Below are 14,345 nucleotides of genomic sequence, written 5' to 3'. Positions count from 1 at the left end.
TTATAGTTAATGAGTCAGATGGGGAAGTACCGACCCTAAAAGATTGCCAAGTCCCACCTCCTTCCTCCACAAAGTCTTTTTGACCAGAAACCACCTCCAGAGGTGACCCAGAAGTCTTCTCGAAGTTTGTTTTTAGTCAGGGTAATATAAAAACATTTACCAAATCCCAATCTACTAAAATAAAGGCCACTCTCACTCAAAACTGAAAAAGTATGTAAACCTTGAGACAAAGGCCTTTTTACACAAAAGGAAAGAAGATTGAGACTTGACTATATGTCCTGCCAACAGGAAATATTAGCTGAGAATAGCAATAAAAAAAAAAAAAAAAAAAAAAAACCCAAACCCTACCCCCCCCCCCAAAAAAAACCTCACAACCCCAAGAACTAACTATTCTTCTAATCATTTAAGGGATATAAGTATTACACAAGAATGGAGTATAGCCCTAGCCTTTTGAGAATAATAAAAAAACCCACAATCCCTTCTTAGTATATCTCAAGATAACTTACTTAAAAAGGGCACAATACTAAAGTCTAAATTTTGATGAGTTAAGTCACTTTTTACAACTTTTAATAATCTAATGGAAACAAACATTAATTATCTACTGAATTCAAGGCACTGTGCAGATAATATGAAAACAATCTTTTCAAGCAACTTACATTCTATTTGGGATTTAACTGACATATATGGCAAAAGCCAAAATAAGGAGACATAAAAGACATCAGTAACTCAGGAGAAGGAAGGAGTCACAAATCCACCTCAACTAATATGACTTGAAGAGACCTAAGGATTCTAAGAGACTTGAGTGCATGACGCCAGGTTGGAGAACTTTCCCAGATACATAAAGGTCAGAGTCAAAATGCCCAGTCTGGAAAGTAAAGAGAGGAATATACATTATTCCAAGAAAGCCTCCACAATGTATATAAGGTATCAGTGTGAAATAAGTAAAGTAGGTGGGAGGCAGATTATGGACAACTTAAATTGCTAAAGGTATTTGAGCAGGGCAGAATTCAAAATTATCACTTCAAAACATTCCCTCCTCCATCATATACATATATATTTACATGTACAAATATACATGTATTTATATATGTGTCTATATGTGTGTACATAAAAATGTTTAAAATGAGATTGTATTATACTTTACACTAAAAGTGACTCTCCTAGAAATTTTGCAAGAAGTGCCAGATACAATCTGTGCTTCCCCATCTCTGAATATAGGAACCTCCTTTTAGCATCAAAAATTGCAGACTCAAAACATAAGAGGAGAAAATCTATAGAAGATGATTGCCTCGGCCCGCGAGGCAGAGTGTGTGGACCCTGGAAGAAAAGAGAGATAAGGGCAAGAGAGAGGAGACACAGAAGAATGGAGGCAAGACAAATCCATCTGATCAAGCCTCATTTTAATGGGTGCAATAGTACATAGTACAGATATATATAGCAGTAGAAAAGGAGGCAGGGTTGTGCAAACACAGTACAGAATGGGGGTCCTAGACAAAGGGTTTGTATCCCACCCAAGGACGAGCTGCTCAGGTGTCTCTGGTCATAGGAAGCTCTATGATGTGATTAGGGGATGCCTGGATATCTGCCTATTCAAAGTTAGGGCACTGCTTGGTCATGTAGGATGTGATTAGGAGATTCCTCCATGATGAGATTAGGAGATTCCTATTCAAGGTTAGGGCAGTCTTGTGAAATGTGGCCTTATGTGGCCATAGATTAGTGCCGGCTCTCCACAGATGATAGCTCTGCTTATTTATAAATTCACAGAACACTTGCAAATGACAGACTGAAAATCACTGATTTAGAGTTGAGGTCAACTACCTTCTGTAAAAGGTCAGATAGTATTTTTAATTTTGTGTATGTATGTGTGAGGCAACTGGAGTTATATGACTTGCCAAGTTGTCACATAGCTAGTGTCTTGAGGTTGGATTTGAATTCAGATACTCCCAAGGTGCGCTATATACTGCACCATCTACCTCCCCCTACAGTAATAGTAAGGATATTATGCAAGTACTTAAATAATGAGAACAAATTTCCATAAATTTTTTTAATTGGTGCAATTCAAAATATAATGTTAGCTGAGGGTAATTTTTTGTAATACAATTCTTTTTGAGGCAGTGTCAATTAGATTTCAAAGTTTTGTTCCTTACCATAGAAAATCAATTGCAAATGTCCATCTGTAGAACACATTTCATCTTTGAAAATGTCTTCAGGAAAACGGATTCTACCAAATACCAGTATCAGTGAGTATATGATTTTAATTGAGTGAAAAGGATAATAATTTCAAACAAGATTTGGTTCTTCATCTGGTACAATTAAATGATTTAATTAACTCAACATCAGCTTTCTTTACTTGGCTTACAAATGAGTCACTTGGGACACTTGCTTTGGTTGCAATTTGATTCCTTTACAAAATATGTATGTGTGTGTGTGTTTAAGATTTCTGAACTTTTGTCAGTTTCCTGTGAGTTGGGAATAAGGTAATGAAAACTTGATGTTGCTGTGTGTTGTACTCTTTTAGCACTGTTACACTATCACTGCATAAGAAACAATTCTCAGACATATAATTCAAAAACAAAATACAACCATTGTGTCTGTTTTCAACATTCAGATTTTGGAGTTTCAAATTTTTTCCCCTTCCTTCCTTCTTCCCTAAGAAGCATGTACAATTTTAAACATATCTCCACATTATTCATGTGAAAGAATCAGAACAAAAGGGAAAATCACGAGAACGAAAATACCAAAAAAGTGAAAACAGTATGCTTCCATCTGCATTCAGACATCCATCTTCTGGATGTGGATGGCACTTTCCATCACAAGGTTTTTGGAACTGTTCTGGATCACTGTATTTGCTGAGACAAGCTAAGTTTAACATAGTTAAAACTCCACTGTGTTGTAAAAATGTAATATTCAATCCATTTCTTTCTTCTTTTCTCTTTTTGACACAATGGGCATGCACTTAAATAAAAAATAAAATGGTCACAGCAATTTGTAGTGGCCAAACAACAGTGCAGAGATAATGAGATTACAACAGACCATCTCTGACAGTTACTCAACTTTGTGATTGTAGTGAAAAAGCAGACATACACAATATGTAAATAAATGCATCCAGCATTATAAAGTAAAGTTATGACAGTTGTCTTTTTGGAAATGCAGGTTTCTTTCAGAATTGTATAAAGGTGAATTTATATCCCAAGCAAGAACTTTCTAATACTACAAGAGGAGGGCTTATACCTCAGAGGATGAAACAGGGCTGGAGATGTCACTTGGGGAACCACTCAGTAAAGATTATTTCTTTCAAGAAATGTTATGGCCAAGATTTCCAAAAGTGAGAGCATATATATAGAAAAGAAGGAAAGAGTCGGGGCGGGGGTGGGGGTGAAGAGAAGAGGAGGGGCAAGAGAACCCAAAATCAAACAATGACAAAATAGACAACAAAAGTGCAAAGATTTTGCATACAGAGAACAAACTATGGGGGTAAGGCAAGGAGGGAGCTTAGCAGATTTTTTTTTCCATTCAGAATCATTCAGATTCCGTGTTTCCAGAAAAATCGGAGTCAATGTCATGAGGAGGGGAGTGATGAAGACAAGAGAAAAGGGTAAGGAGAATGGAAGTATATGGTGAATGCGAAGAGAAATCAATAAATGAAAATTAGAAAAGTTGCTGTTGAAAACATGTATCTGTACAGGGAAGTGCCCAGGAATGCTTGCTATAGCAAGAGATGTGCTATAACTTACTATTCTCAGACTCCTCAACGACACTTTAATTCCACTTCCTCTGTAGCCTCAAAGAGTTCTGAACCCCATAAAAGTCGTCCGTTCAAATGTTTAAATTGCATCTACATTTAGTGGCTTCCTCTGGCACCAGTGTTGTATTTCACAAACCCCCTTTCCCACCCCTCAAGTTTACTAATACCAAAAAAAAAATATTTCTTACAACTAGTAAAAATTAAATTAAAAATTTCATAAAATACAATTTAAAAGTTCTCCATATTGTCCTGCCAATATACTGCATGCTAGGCCCTTGCTAAATATGGGCTGCTTTCATTCCTTGATACCCACTATCCTTAGGATTAATTATCCAAGTATCAATCTTCTCAGCTCTGAGAATAAATGAATGAGGGACCCAGCTAAGACTATGGAGAGTTCATGGGACTGGTTCTGATGGAGAATTCACTATATTTTTCAACCCACAGGAAAGTTTAGATTGGGAAATGCTGTTCTAGAAGATTACTAGAATTTCGTAGATCTTTACATTTTTTAGCTCTAGTCTCATCTCTTCACTTTAAAGATGAGGAAACAAAGCTAGATAAAGAAGGGAAATAACTTGAGAACACAGATATCCTGAACCCTCTGCCCAGTGGTCATTCCTCTGCACCTTACTAGCTTCCCACCAAAATCAGGACTGTGAAGGCCACAAGTATCTGATTTTGGATTCTTTTCTATTCTCTAGAAATCAATAATGCATTTTCTCTGAAAACCATCCCTCCTCCCTCCAGTTTTCAAGAAAACATACCAAGCAAGATACCAGAAAAGAAGGACAACAGGAAATCCCACATCTTCATGACGGGGAAACATGGGGAGAATGTGACGACTTAAAATGGCTTGCATATTCTTAAGGAACTAAATCTTATATAACCTTTGCTTTATTTCCATTTCTTCATGTAATATCTCACACTCGCATGCGCGCACGCACACACATACACTCTCTTTCTAAACCAGAATACCCCCCCCCCCCCATCCTACCCAACAAAGAGTTTAATCAGCTTTTGCTGATGTGAAAGTCTGCTGTTTCTCAAGCAAGCACTTTCTATTTTGGGAAAGTTCTAATGGTTATAAAGTTCTTCTTCACATTAAGGCTAAATTGTCTGGTTTTTTACTTTTACTCACCCATCCTCCTAGTTTTGCCCTATCCTTTTTTCTCAAGAGACAACTCCCTTCAAATGCTTGAAAATAGTTATTTCCATATACCACCCTCCACACACACACACACACACACACACAGACACCAAATCATCTTTCCAGGCTAAGTATCGCTTTCATTCAATACAGCCTTATGGCACAATCTTAAGAACTTTGCCAATTTCAGGAAAAGTATTTGAAATCCATGGAGCTGTGCAGCTCTTGGCAAGCTGCTTTACCTTTCAGCCCCAGTTTGCTCATCTGTAAAATGTGGATAAGCTCCTACCTTAATGGATAAGAGTCAGATGACACAGCACATGTCAAACACTACATAAGTGTCAGAATTTTGCTACAAATAAAACTTGAGCTTACCAGTAGACTTTCTCTATTAGAAAACCCAAATCCCAGCCTAGCCCCGGAGTGCCCTCCTCTGATTGGTCACCAGAGAAATGCCTCAGTGATCACATCTGCTACTTCTTCCCGCAACCAAGGGATGTGACACATCTAGGTTGCAGAGATGGACTCATCAGAAGCAGCTTGCACGCCTCTTCTCTCATTTATCTTGGCTATCAGTTCCCTTTCTAGTCATTTTGGCTAAATCCTTTCTCCTTGGCAGAGAAAACAAAAGTAAAGTTTTGAGCTGCAGACGTCAAGGTCATCCCACAAGTCCCAGCAGTGCTTGTCTCTTCTCTGATCCTCCTTTCCCTCGTAACTTTAAACTGATACCATGTGACCCCCCCCCCCCCCCCCCCTTGTTGGTTTTCCTTTCTCATTCTGAGCCCTATCCTTTCTGATCTAGCCATCCTGGTGCCCGTCTTCGATACCTGTCTATGCTACATCTACAATGGCCTCTGGATAATTCTCCCTCTCCTTCTTCACTACATCCGTTTCTTTTTGTGTCTTCAGAATTTCATTCTTCCCATTCCTATTGAGAAGACTCCAGCTGTGTAATTTTTGATCCAATACATCTTTCACAGGATCCAATACATCTTTCGAAAAGATGCTCTCCAGGCTTCCTAGGTCAGACTCTGTGCAGATTTCATTCTGTCTTATCTCAAATTCTAAGATGGAGTTAAGATGGAGTGATGTTGTAGAAGGATGTAAAGGATGAAAGCCCTCACCATTTCTCTGGGCTCATACAAATCATCTAAGCCTGCACACTATACAGAGTAAAATATTTCCTGGAGTGGCGTGAGCTTAATACAATCCCATTCACATTCTTTAGTGATATACCCCTAACCTGCTCTCTCCCCCGATCCCTCCGTTTCTAGATCTTCTTCCTATCTTGCCACAATAGCTTCCTTTTTAGGTGGCAAAAAGTTCTGCCCACTGTCTCCTAGGTCAAGTCACTTCAAGGGCCAGGTGAACCTTGTGGCACATCTGCTACTATTGAGGGATATCTAGAGACTCCTTATCCACCTCTCTGTGTGTCCTTTCAATCCTGCAGATGTCTGATAATTAAAGTTGCCCACGACTACTATTGTATATCACACACCTCTATCCTAGGATCAAAATGTTTCCTGAATTTCTCTCATCTGTGTCCTTTTTATGTGCAGGTCTGTTGGCAATATTATTTCTAATATTATGATATCCTTGTTGACAAAATTATCTCTTCCTTTACCTTAACCCAAATGCTAGTCCCTGCCATGCTTCCTCACAAACATACCTTACCACGTTCCCTCTTTTCCAGAGCTACATTATGTTTGTTCCTTTTGAATAAGTTAAATCTGGGGTCCTCAAACTACAGCCCATGGGCCAGATGCGGCAGCTGACGACGTTTATCTCCCTCACCCAAGGCTATGAAGTTTCTTTATTTAAAGGCTCACAAAACAAAGTTTTTGTTTTTACTTAGTCCGGCCCTCCAACAGTCTTATTAGGACAGTGAACTGGCCCCCTATTTAAAAAGTTTGAGGACCCTGATTAAATCATCAGAGTTATAGCTCAGTTAAATGAAATCCACATCTTACTGATACCTATTAAGTTAAATTTGTTTCTTTGCAGTAAGATAAAAACAAGCTGAATTGTATATAGTTTCTTTTTCTCTCTTACTGTTTATTAAAGATACCACTTGTTAAGGCCAGAGAAAACTGTCAATGAAAGATGCCAAGGTGAATTCTGCAAAATAGACCAAACCAAGCCTATTGACAAAAGGAGAATCTACTTGGTAGGTAGTGAGTAAATGGCTTTAGAATTTTCAGTACAAGAGTAACGCAATAAAACCACCAATCCATGAAAGAAATTCAGCCTAGTGTGGTGAGAAAAGACCAGGTCTGAATGTCAGAAAAACCTGGACTGAGCTCTGGCCTCACCACTTACTAGCTTGGACAAATCACTTCAGCTCTGATTCTCAGCTACCTACTTCTACTGTAAACTAGGGATCGTTCTTGCCTTGTTTAACTATGGCTGCTGAAGGATCAGCTCAGATCCAAGGACAGATGTAAGGCTGGAAAGAGCTTAGAGACCATCTCAAACAACTCAATGAACATTTAAGGAACCTGAGACCCAAGTCAGAAAGGCAGGAAATGGGCAGTTGAGGTTATTCTGATGTTCAGTCATGACATGTAAGTAAGGTCAATAGTACATCAGTAGGGTCTAGGGATTTTCTTGACAAAGATACTGGAGTAGTTTGCCATTTCCCGGGCCAGTGGCTTATGAGGTTAAATGACTCGTCCAGGGTCTCATTCTAGTGTTTGAGGGCCCATATGAACTCAGATCTTCCAAACTTCAGGCCCAGCACTCTTTTATCTACTTAGCAACTTTGGTGCTCTTATGATGATTATTATGTATTGTGGAAAGCAATAACAAATTATTACTTAAAATAATATTTTCTAGCACATTAGTATCATGATTTTTTGGTACCACTTAGGAAGCTCCAAGAACTTTTCCCACTTTATCACTGTTCTCCATCTTAAAGTCTTAGGAATTTCCTCTGGCACTGAAAGGTTATTCTTACTGGACTTTCCCTAAGGTCAAATAACCAAAGAATCAAGAGGTCACGCTTGAAAGGATCCAGGTTTGGCTAACCCCAAGGCCCACTCTATCCCTACCTGACTCTACATAAAAATTGTTTTTCTTAGATTAAAACAAAAACAAAATGTTGGGACTCCTCGTAAAGAGCTAATTGATATCCAGGTTAAACAAGAAGGTAGTAATAAAGAACTTAGCTGTTTTTCCTGATCAAAAGACAAGGCGGCTATTATACAGCTGGCAAAGTGCTGGGCTGGGGGCTTGCCTCTTCTTGGTCTCCCTTTAGGACTGTGAGGCCTCTTGCTATGAATGTGGAGTGGGGGGCAGTTCTAAGACTCTAGCTCCACAAGTAAGCTAACAATACTGACAATGACTCAGCTTCAGAGAAGGATACTGAAGTAAAAAGAGCTTCTTCTATTCCAAAGAGTAACATTAAATGATCCCCTGTCCAGAGAGAATTTCTAGAACTCTTTTAAGAATTTAAAAATCAAATAAGAGACATTGAGGAAAAACTTAAAATAAAGATCATCCAAGAAAACAACAAGATTATTGGGGGGTAGGGGGAACTTATCCAACTGGAAAAGGAGATAAGGGTCTCATAGATGAAAATAACTCTTTGAAAATTAGAATTGGGCAAGGGGAAGCCAATGAAGATATAAGAGACTAAGAATTACAAAACAGAATATAAAGAATGAAAAAATAGAACAGAATGTGAAATATAAGAAAAACAAGATCTGGAGAACAGATCAAGAAGAGAAAATACATAAGAATAAATGGACTTTTGATCCAGCAGTGTTACTATTGGGCTTTTATATGCCCCAAAGAGATCTTAAAGAAGGGAAAGGGACCCACATGCACAAAAATGTTTGTGGCAGCCCTTTACATAGTGGCTAGAAACTGGAAATTGAGTGAATGCTTATCAATTAGAGAATGTCTGAATAAATTATGATATATGAATATTATAGAATATTATTGTTCTGTAAGAAATGACCCAACAGGATGATTTCAGAGAGAGCTGGAGAGACTTACATGAACTGATGCTAAGTGAAATGAGCAGAACTAGGAGATCATTATACATGGCAACAACAAGGTTATATGATGATCAATTCTGATGGACGACGGAGTCTTCAACAATGAGATGATTCAAACCAGTTCCAATTGTTTAGTAATTGAGTCAGCTACGTCTAGAGAGAGAACTATGATGGAATTGAGTGTGGACCACAACATAGCATTTCTACTTTTTCTGTTATTGTTTGCTTGCATTTTTGTTTTCTTCTCAGGTTTTCTTTCTTGATCCAATTTTCCTTATGCAGCAAGATAACTGTATAAATACGTATACATATATTGGATTTAACATATACTTTAACATATTTAGCATGTATTGGAGTACTTGCCATCTAAGGGAGGGGGTGGAGGGAAGGAGGGGAAAAAGTTGGAACAGGTGGTTTTGCAAGAGTCAGTGTTGAAAATTTACCCATGCATATATCTTGTAAATAAAAAGCTAAATAAATAAATAATTGGACTAACAAGTAGACAACAAGAAAGAAGAACCCTGACACAATAATGCAAGAAATAGTCCAAGAAAATCGTCCTGGAGTGACAGAACATGAGGGGGAGAAGAAATACAAAAAAATCCACCGACCAATCACCACCTTAAAGAGATCTTTTGTGGAAAATACACAGGAATATTATTGCTAAATTTTGAAAAACCCCTAGATCAAAGAGAAAATTTTTCAAGAAACAAGAAAAAAACAATTCAAATATGACATCCAGGAAAATTATCCATAATATTGAATGAAAAAAAGAAAAAGACATTCAATGAACTTGCACATTTTCAGTACTTCAACCAATCCCGAACTCAATAGAAAATCAAACATATAAGAGCCAATATTCAAGATTTCAAGAAACTTAACACGGACAATTTTTACACAGCAATGTATACCATATATTTGAGATTGATTAAGATTAAATGCAATGCAGGAGAAGAATAAAGGCATTAGAGGTGGGGAGAAGGGCTTATAGTTCTGAAAACCTACTCACATCTTAAATAGAAAACATGACTATATATATATATATATTATATATATATATCACAAAAGGTATAGCACCCTTCAAAATCTATAAAGAAATAAAGGGAGAGGAATAAGCAGACAGGAAAGCAAAGCATGCAGGAAGAATATAGGGGAGGAATCCATGGGTGGGGCAAGGTTAAGTAATAACAAGGCAATTTAAGAAGGAGAATTAAAGTAGAAAAGTTAGTAGGGATAAGAAAGAAGAGGTAATACACAAACACTACAAGGTCCAGGAGTCAAATTTATTAGGGGAAAAAAAAGTACGGCAAGTAATCAATGATCTTAAAAGTAAAATTTAAAGATTCAAAAAAAAAGAGAAATCTTCATTATATGTCAGTAACACTAATATTGTTTTAGATGTATGTTTACATATGGGTAAGTGTGTGTGTACATGTAAATATATAAAAATGTCACCTAGATATATATATGTGTGTGTGTGTGTAAGTCTGGATGGGTGTGAATGTATGCACAGATATATTTAATAAATGTGTACAAACATACATATCTGTGCTTAACTATATAGCCTGTTGAGAGAGGTGGGGAGATGAAAGGAAAAAAAAAAGTAAAAATAAGTGCATAGCAGAGAACAAAAGAACAACTTACAAGGAAGCAAGGAAAAGATGGGATACTCATGAATTTCTTCTACTATATATTCTTGAACTGGAAATTTATTATTATACATTTTGGGTCCTCCCTAAAGTTCTACTGGGCACATAATGTTCTGTTTTGTTTTGCTTTATTTTCTTTCTTTTTTTCCCCTCTTATTTTAAACAAACAGAAAAAAAAAAAAACCCAACCCCAATATTGACAATGGAGGGGAAAGTAAAATGAATTTCATTTCATTGTCAATATTGTTGGGGTTTTTTTCTGTTTATTTAACTCAATAAAATAAATCTGTTCTGGCTTTCTGCAGTCCTCACAGTGCTTGGAGTAATCTTAAGTCCTCAACAATTCCCTTACATCAATAAAAAATTTTTTTTATGATATTTATGATAGTGTCTTATCACTTAACTTTATAGAATAGTTTCTATTTCTCTAAATCCATGATCTTTCAATCAAACAGTGATATACCTCAAGTTGGTTCGCTAGCCCTCTTAATTTCTTCTCTCTATACTTTCTGGGTGACCTCATCAATCCCTGTGGTTCAACTATTAACTTTATGCAGATGACTCACAGATCATCTTTCTCATTGGCTCCTACTTCATTATCACAAGATTGCCCACAGAAGTATTCTGGAACCAACATTTCCAAAGAATTCATCTATCTTCCATGTTGCAGTCTCCCACCCCCCAAACTGCCTCTCACTGTTAATTTCCCCCACCTTTTGCTGATGATACCATCATCCTTCTACAATTATTCTAGTTCATATGCCTGCCTCTTCCCTTCTGCACTTATCAATTCTTCCTCTACAGCATTTCCTGGCCCAGTTCTTCACCCTGATGTACCACCTCTCACTAGGAATATTGCCTCTCCCAGACTTGCAATAGCCTCCTAACTGCTCTCCCTACCTCCAATCTCTCCCCCACTTCACTCAGTTGTCACATGGTATTTCTAAAACACTGTCTCCAGTCTGCCTTTCCAGGCTTAATAATGAATGTTACTTTCCACTTTGCTTCCTTGATGTTTTCAGTCAGTAGCTCATTTGCTGATCCCTGTAGACAACAAAAGGACACCTCTTCTCCATTCATTTATATTAGCTGTATGTATTTCCTGCTTGGAATGCACTCTCTTGCTCCTAATTTGCTTTTCTCAAGGCTCAGGTTAGGTGTCATAGTAACTAGTGCCTCCCTCCCAAAATAACTTTTATTTATTTTGCCTTTACTTAATGATGTTTATGATTTTCCCTTCAGTAAAAAGCCAGCTCCTATGGGACAGAAATGTTTTTTCTTTTTATCCTCAAGAGTCTGGCCTCGAGTAATTGTTCTAACAAGTTTGTTGCATGAAAACAGATGAAAGTGTTTTTTCCAGAATACAGGAAAGTTGTGTAACCTGAAGTCAGATCACTTTATCATTTCAGTCTTTTAATTTCTACATTTGTAAAATAGGGATAACACTAATTACAATTATCTACACAAATGTGAGAATTTTTATCCCTAATTCTTATCCCCTTTAATTAATTCAATAAACATTTATTAAATGCCTACTTAAGTACATACAAAGTGGGATTTAACCAACAGCCTCGGAATTAGCAAAACCCAGCCTCAGTCTGGCCTTCCACACAAGCTAGCTGTGTTCCCTCAGCATCTAAACTCTAAGCATCCAAGACTGGAAATTACAGACCAGTTGCTTGTTCTGCATGGGGAAATTGGTGATCGAGTACAGAGATGCCACCCCCACACTCCCAATAATGAAGAAAAGCAAGGAGGGGTATAGAAGCATCCTAGGAAACACAGGAACCAGAGGCCATGGCCTAGAGTCAGGAAGACCTCAGATACTTTCTAGCTGTGTGACACTGAGCAAGTGTCTTCATCTTTGTCAGCCTTAGTATTATCATCCGTAAAATGGAGAACAGTACCCTCACCCTCCTAGGGGTGTTGAGAGGCTCACATGAAATAATATTTGTAAACTGCTTTGCAATTCTTCAAGTGCTATACAAATATTAGCTATGATTATAATTAGTAGTAGGACTAATAGTAGTAGTAGCAGTGGTAGTAATACTACTACTTGTGCAGGGGCCACTAAATGGGAACAGAGAATAGAGTCCCAGGTCTGGAGTCAGAAAGACCTGACTCAAATCTGGCCTGAGACACTTCCTCGATGTGTGACTCTAGGCAAGTCACTGCACCCCGTTTGCCTCAGTTTCCCCATCTATAAAACGAGGAAGTGGCAAGTCACACCAGTATCTGCCAAGGAAACCCCAAATGGGGTCGTGGAAGAGTCAGACATAACTAAAACATGACTGAACAACAAAAATGACAATCGCTGTCCACAATAGGAAAGGTTATTTCCCACTTGGGAATCAGTACTTGCATTGAATAATAAAATTTCAAAGTTGAAAACAACTTCAGGAAACATTCAATGCATATTTGAACAAGATCCCTTCTAAGACATATCTGACAAAGTGATCCAGTATCTGCTCAAAGGCCTCATTTGCACCAGTCTGTCCGCAAGGTCAGCCCATTCTCCTTTGGCTCCTGGACCAACAAGCACACCACCTCCCCTCCTCCCCTGTCCCCTTCATGAAGGAGGAGGGTGGGTGAGCTGAACTTTGAAGGATTAACCAAAGCTGGGGGAAGGGGGAGGGGGGGAAGGGAAGATTCAACTTGTATTAACCCAAGGTTAACAGGGAGGGAAGCAAACAGTTGGCATGAGTTAGTTGAGTTGGACATCTTTACGGATGAGAGAAAAGGCGGAAAAGTGAAGAAATGTTTGGACCAGAAAGAACAATGGGTCCCTCAATAGAGGGAAGGGAAAAAATGCTCACTATGCTGCTGGGCCCTGTGCTATGCTTCTTACAAAGGATGATCACTGAGTGGGGCAGTCCACATGTTCCACAAATCTCTCATCAACTTAGAGAACAGTCTTCAGGGCAAGTTGGCAGGCCCCAAGGAAGACGTGTGAGAAACTAGGAGCAAGTCAAGCCCAGTAAAAATATGTGACGATTTACAACTGGACCTATTCTAAACACTGAGATTATAGATCAAAATAATTGACTTTTCTAGCCAAGGGGATTCTTCCCACTCCCTGGAAAGAAGAAGAAAGCTTCCTAGAGTTCTTAAGCTTTTACTTAGGCTTTTTCAAAGAAAGCAAACTTCTAAAGATATGCAGGTCATTACCTATCAGGACTGATTTTCTGAAAGATGGGAGTTCATTGTGCTGGCTGGCATAACCCAGGAAGAGCGGAGCACTACAGAAAAGACCTGGGTCCCATGGTGGGAAAATACCATACCAGGCTGCAAGGACCTTGTGCTCGGGTGGCCTGAGTCACAGGGAAAGGACAACCATCCACAAATAGCAAATCCTGCCAAGGCGAACTAGGGGTCCAAGAGCCTGCTCTTGCTTAAACCTCATGGGATAGAGACCCCGGCTATGGCAAGAGGCAGGGTCAGCCCGAGATCACAACACTCCTCCTACACGACTCTCTGAAAGCTGAATGAATGTGCTTAGTGGGGGGTGCCGGATTCACCTTTGCAGGGAGCTTTCAAGTCAAGGCAGGAGGACCAGTTTGGTGGGGCACCGCAGTCAGGGCTCCAGGCCAGGTTCTGGGTTGGACTAGCAGACATGGGGGAGGTGGCTTGGTGCAGAAGAAATCAGAAAGAAGGCTGGATTTGGAGTCAAGAAGACCTGGGCGGTCTCAAATCCTTCTTCCGCCCCTTACTAGCTGCGGCACAAACCTGGACAAGCCACTCCCACTGTTTGGGCCTCAGTTTCCTCATCTGCAAAAGGGGGTTTAACAACAGCACCCACT

At 38.8% G+C, this 14,345-nt stretch overlaps 1 protein-coding gene across 4 annotated transcripts in view; it reads right to left on the bottom strand.

Annotated features, from left to right (window-relative positions):
- The window catches only part of MKRN2 (makorin ring finger protein 2), a 28,247-nt gene that overhangs the window by 10,454 nt on the left and 3,448 nt on the right, over window positions 1-14,345 (bottom strand). The window lies entirely within an intron of this gene.

This window comes from Sarcophilus harrisii, chromosome 1, assembly GCF_902635505.1.
Source record: "Sarcophilus harrisii chromosome 1, mSarHar1.11, whole genome shotgun sequence".
Taxonomy (NCBI): Eukaryota; Metazoa; Chordata; class Mammalia; order Dasyuromorphia; family Dasyuridae; genus Sarcophilus; species Sarcophilus harrisii.
This window is presented reverse-complemented; position numbering and strand designations above follow the sequence as displayed.